The sequence below is a fragment of the Triticum aestivum genome, chromosome 7B, assembly GCF_018294505.1.
Source record: "Triticum aestivum cultivar Chinese Spring chromosome 7B, IWGSC CS RefSeq v2.1, whole genome shotgun sequence".
NCBI classification, from domain to species: domain Eukaryota; kingdom Viridiplantae; phylum Streptophyta; class Magnoliopsida; order Poales; family Poaceae; genus Triticum; species Triticum aestivum.
Genome location: NC_057813.1, coordinates 68893401 through 68899772, shown reverse-complemented (window position 1 = coordinate 68899772; position 6372 = coordinate 68893401).

Sequence of the window (6372 nt, the reverse complement as noted above, 5' to 3'; positions counted from 1 at the left end):
GCTTGCCTTTCTTTTTTACGGGATGCCTGCTTGGAAGAAATCGACGATGTCCCAGGTACACAATCTTCCTACAACTATCCAAATATATACTGTCGGTATCATCCAAACAGTGCATGCATCCGCGGTATCCCTTGTTTGTATGTCCTGAAAGGTTACCACTACTAGGAAAAGGCATGCTAGTGGTGCACCAATTTTGCCTACTAATGGCGCACCACTGGTGCGCCACTAGCATCATGCCATTAGAATTAAATTCTAATGGCGCACCAGCGGTGCACCATTAGTATCTGGTGTTCTAATGGCGCACCAGGTAGTGCGCCATTAGTATGGCCCACAGTGCGCCATTAGAATGCCTTCCAGGGGGCCATATGTACCCATGTGCTTTGGCATACTAATGGCGCACCAGTGTGTGATGCGCCATTAGTGTGATTATCACAGTGCGCCATTAGTTTCTTGTGTGGTGTGCCACTAGTATGAATATTATTGGACAGAATTTGTAGCGTTGGACAGAATTTGTGGTGCGCCACTAGTATGAATATTATTGGGATTTTTTTTCTTTTCTGATATTTTCACAGGTTACAAAATATATTATTGGACAGAATTTAGACAACATCACGCAGCAACAGCAGATTCATCGAATACAATAAAAGATTAGTCTCTGAATACAATTCATTGTATTAGTCTCCGAATTCAAAAGACCGAACAAAGGTAGAACACTACAAGTCTCGAGACCGTGAGTAGCGAGTTTGTCTTCATATTACAAGTCGATATCGATCATCTAAACTACCATCACATAGAAGAGAGCTGCGATCATCATGATGAGCATCATCGCGATGAAACTGGTCTTCATCCGGTTCTTCCAACGCTCCCTCCTCTCTCCCTAGATTCCGCCTCCGCCCTAGTGGTGTACCCTTTGTAACTGTTACCGCTGAAACTGTGAACCTGTCTCCGACACTCCTCCCAGTCGTCGAAGACTCCGGGAACCTTACCATTGTACACGACATACGACGGCATCTCTATGCACAAGCCAAACAACAGACAATACATAAGCAATATATAAGTATGCAACAAAAGGATCGGAAGAGAAAAGCAAGACATTAAAAGCATCGATTACATCTAAGTTGAACGACTATCCAACCCACAGAGACATACAAGTTCATTAAAGTTTAATTACAAAATGAGCCAATCAATGTTTCAGAACTACACATAGCATCACTACTGTCGACTCGACTCATGGGACCGGAGCGTGGATGACGCCGCCTTCTGTCGTGATGGTCATGAAATCACGGGCGTTATCAGCCTGCATTTGTAGCGTTGTGTCTATCTCACTGTTGGACGGTTGATGTCTGAGGTAGAACTGCCCCGAGGTACGAAGGACATCTTGATGGATAATTTCCGCAAACTCTGACTGGATGCGAAAGAACTCTTGTCTGATGTCCGCGTCTTGGATTGCCGACAAGCTCGCGGCCCCAGTTTGTGGGGTCATCGGCGCCAGTTTGTGGGGTCAAAGTTAAGGAGTCAAAGATACCGATATTTTATACAATACTTATCATAAGTTATATAAACAAATCCACTACTAAAGAAAAGAAATATTTTTTCTACTTATGGGTCTTCTTTCCAATTTGAGAATATATAGGACGCAAACCCAATAAATATAGTTGCGACCAATGCAATTCTAGATAAGACAGAGGCATGGATATCGCATAAACTAACAACGGTTGTGACAAGTCATCTTCCTGCTACATTTGTTTTGACCTTGAGTATCGAAATTGTACGACAAACTACATAGACAACATAAATTGCAGGTTAAATAAAACATCTTCAGTAACTTGTCTAAACTTCACAATATATGTTACACTCCAATACAATTGACCATGTGATCAAGACCACATGCAGTTATTCTCCTTATAAATTTGGGAGAAGGAACTATCTCATGTCTCCCTCTATATACTCTAGAAAAGATCGGTTGACCTTTAGTTATATAGAATATATTATGGATTCAGTGAGATGCTGAAGGCGGACAATGGTAGACAACACCATCGTAAAGCAAGAAGGTGTGTGATTGGAAGAAAGAAAATCTGCTGCAACCAAGTACAAAAGGGATATGGTGTGAACCTAGTGCAAGGTAACAGCCAAGCAATGGTGATGACACAACATAGCATAGCATGGTCATGCGCTGCATGTACGGATATGACTGTTTAGTCGACAAGTCTTGAATCTTCAAGGAGTCACGACCAGGAGGTGTATAAGGATGCGAGGCAAGATTAAAAGGAGATTATCGGAGATAATCTTGATTCAACTAGAGTTTTTTCATGTATGAATCAATGTTCCGATTTAATGTAGAGTCCAGTACGTGTGTTAGTAGCACTTCATGTCCTGTATGTTGTAGGATTTGGAGTCGGGCTAAGAATTGGCTTGGTTGTTTGCATGGCCTAGGATTACCTTTTTGATAAAGGGTGTTTTTATAGATTCATGATGAAGCATCAAGGGAATACAAACATAACAACCACATTTGGACTCTACATGATTAGGATGCATATAGTCAACACCAACGCACTCACGCAAAAAAAAAACACGCTGGTAGAGAGCAAAGTCATAGAAGACCGAAGCTTTGCCAGGTGGAGGGAGAAAAAACTAAAAACCGGAAATGATCAAAACAACCACTGATGATATAAAACAACGACCATCGGCACCAAACATACCTTGACAACAAATGGACTAAGAGAAAGGTTTTCTAAAAACAATGCATTCAGGAAGGAAACAACGTGCAAACACCGCCATAGCCGTATCCAACCACTGCCGGATCGTGTGTTTTCACCCCGAAGATCTAGTCTGAGCAACCTACGAGCAATGCTTCAACAGGTAACGACAGAAAAACGTCGCCATTGCCAGGTACAACCAACTAGGGTCAGATGTAGGGTTTTCACTCCGGAATTCGAGACTAGGTGCTCGAGCAACACCTAGGATTACTAGTTTGAGCCGGTTAGCTTTTTTCTAGGCTATGTACAAATACACATGTAAGGTTATGTCAGATTGTAACCATAAAAAATTAAGAAGATAAATAAAGGAAAAAAGTTATGAGGCACGACAAGTGCCTCTAGGCAAAGTTTTTTGAGCGTGTTCATAATGATAGTGCCATATGGTCCAATCTAAGGGCAGAATTCCAACAAGGAAATCGACAGAAGGGGAGGAACCACTCATGGTGGTCATGAGTCAGCAAATCTAGGATTTCTTAGGTTTATTCTTGTGATGGGCCTGGCTGGGGGTGGTGGGGGGGGGGGTGACCATGTCAAGTATCTGTCTGTGATCACGTTTTCTTAGGTTTATTGTACACGTACAATGCAATTTCGGTAGTCATTTTCCATTTCAGTTGGAAAATGCAGTCGAGCGAGCGAATCGATACGCCTGGCCTCACTTCTGTGTGTGAAAGAGGCCAATGCAATTTAAAGGGCTGTCCTAGTAACTAAATATTTAATTTTAACATCGATGCAGGTATGGTCCCTCTAATTAGCGAATATGTGATTGCTTAATACTTAGATAGAAATAATGAAATTTAGCTATGATACTATTGTTCGGAAAATTGATGCACAACATAATCATGCTGTTTGATTACGACGGTGATCATAGCCACTGAATTTCCCAATTGCTCACATTTCTAATCCTACAATTTGTATCCTTGAATAGTGGTCATCGTGGCGCACTCACATTGCATACAAAACAAAGAACCAGATCTTGCACAATTGCAAGAAGGTATGGCTAGTGTACACTATCTCCTCTCAGTTATGTGTATCCTCTGAGTTTGAGTCGCTCGGCCTCTCTTACTTCCTCACGCTTTTATAGACAAGGAGATGTTTTAATTCGAGTATTCTACAATTCAATATCATTGGAAAGCCTCTCTCCAACCGGAAAAGGACCAACATTGGAAAGCCATCGGTCCTTTTTCTTTTCTTTTGCACGATGAAGCGAAACCCGGGGTCTGCAGCTAGCTTGTTGAGTTCAAGGGCTTAGATTTTGAAACAGAGGGACTATATAGCATCTTACCATGAAAATTTAATTATCTGTCAGTTTGCCATGACTTAAATTAACATGGATTACTTAGTACGTAATATGATTGTGTAAGCCATAACTGGAGGATGTGTGTAGAGGTAGTATTGGATTCAGAACGATAATATCTTAATGTGTTTATCTTGGAACGTAGGCCTAGTTGAAATAACTATACATAGGGGTCCACCATTGAAAGGACTAGATAAATAAAATATGAAGGACGAAGCTATTTACTACCTAAAATTGCGGTTGTTTTTGCTCGTGCTGCCTCCTCACAGCCGCCATCTTCTACCTCTCAACTCTCACATCTCCCACTTGGTTACTCTTAAAAACACACACTAGACCTGGACACAGACGCTCGCAACCATATACCAAGGAAGAACACAAAGCCTTTGCCTAGAACACTCCCTTGGTGAACACCATGGCTACATTGTGCTTGTGGCCTCACAACCACTTTTTCATTCACTTAAAGGGAACCATTTATACAAGGACTTGACACTACGATGCATGCAGCCACAACCACCATGCACCACTCACGCCACTAACTAGCCCTATTTTCGTGCACACTAACCCACATAGCTATACTCACGCTCACGTTCAGCTTCAACAAAATGCTCAAACAACCCGGCCGTCCATCTAGCTAGCTAACCAACTAACAACCTGCACTAACCACTAGCGCTGGAGGCTGGGCTAACCAAGCTCAGCTACGTACGCGGCGCGCACACACACACTTGGCACAGCTCGGCATGCCCAGTACGCGCACACACATTGGTCTCCACCGCGGACGTGTCTTATTTTTCTAACAGTTTTTAGTTGGTTAATTAGGTTCGTTATGTAGATCATTTGTGTTACCTAAACGATAATTCCTTAGTGCCAGTTCTTTTTCTGGGTCTTTTGGGCTTTCAGAATAAGCAGCCCCCTACCCTTATTCTAGAAGCCCAACCAAAAATTTTCATTTTAGAAGCCTACTAATCAAATCTTAACTACTAGGCTTCTGAAAACCCCTAAAAAAAAAACTAGGCTTCTGAAAAAATAAATTTGATTAGGCTTTCAGAATAAGCTAGATAGGGGGCAGCTTATTTGAACTTATTCTAGAAGCCACCAAAAGAACTAGCCCTTAGTGATTATGTAGAATAAAATTTTGTTTTGGACTATATTTAGTGGTTGTTTGGGTGCCAAAACTTAGACGTGAGTTTTTAGAAAACCAGTTTTCAGAGGATTTTTAGGAAAACCAGTTTTAGTTAGTTTTTCTTTTTAGGTGAGTGTATACAATTCTTTGTTTGGATAGAAAACAAAAAGAAAACACGATTAGTCTCTCTTCTTGGGCCAGTTCCTCGAGGACGGCGTCGCCATGGACCAAGCGAACCACACGACAACGGCGTTGTCAAGGACGAAGCGAACCAAGTGGCGGGCTAGTCGGCTACGCAGGGCGTGCAACAGGCGGCTTGCCTCGCGACCCCGCCTCAACCGCAGCCGGAGAGGAACTAGGGTCTAGGGTGCAGAGGCACTACCGCCCGGCGACGGGATGCACGCCCTGCTATGTCAGGGCGGAGAGCAGTGCAGTTGGTGTTACGTCGGTGCATTCGCTGCTCTACTGAGCTCTGTTGTTGCTACAAATTTCACAAAAAGGAGGATTGGAATGGGCCTTCAACTACATCTCCGTTCTCGTCCTGTTCAAGTGCTTGTTGAATTACTTCCTTGCTGGTTGATTAACTTATACTCAGTAGTTAGTTCCCATGAACCTCCGCCTGGAGTGCAGCGACCAGAGAGATCAGGTTGTAGCTGTCGCCGGTGTACAGGAAGAGGAGTTTGTCGGCCATGTTCACCCTGCCCTCGGCGGCCGCTCCCATCTCGCCGTCCCAACACGACGGCGGCCACGTCCGGACCCCTAGTGGCGAGCTCGCCAGTGGTGCGAGCGCTTCATTGATGTCCTGGCATAGAATGTTTCACCCTCTAGTGGACTTTCAGCGTCGCCATGGTTGTACTTGGGAGAACGTCGCAGTGCTCGTGGCCGACTCCGTGCATGTTCAGCCAAAACGAGTATATAGAAAAACGTCGATTAGTCGTTTTTCCATAAACTTGGTTTTTGGGCTTTTGTAAAACTTAGTTTTGCATATCCACGATTCTGTTAGACAATCCAAACAAGATTTTTGGTTGTTGATTTTTATGGTACCATAGCGAATAACTGCCAGACAATCCGAGTAAATTTCATTCCAATTGCTAAGAATGTGTGCTCCATCTCCCCTCCTATTAATACCTCCGCCATGCTTGCCCTCTCTGCCTCCTCTTCCGCTCACTTCTTTATGTTGCCACCATGCTCGTCATCATCGC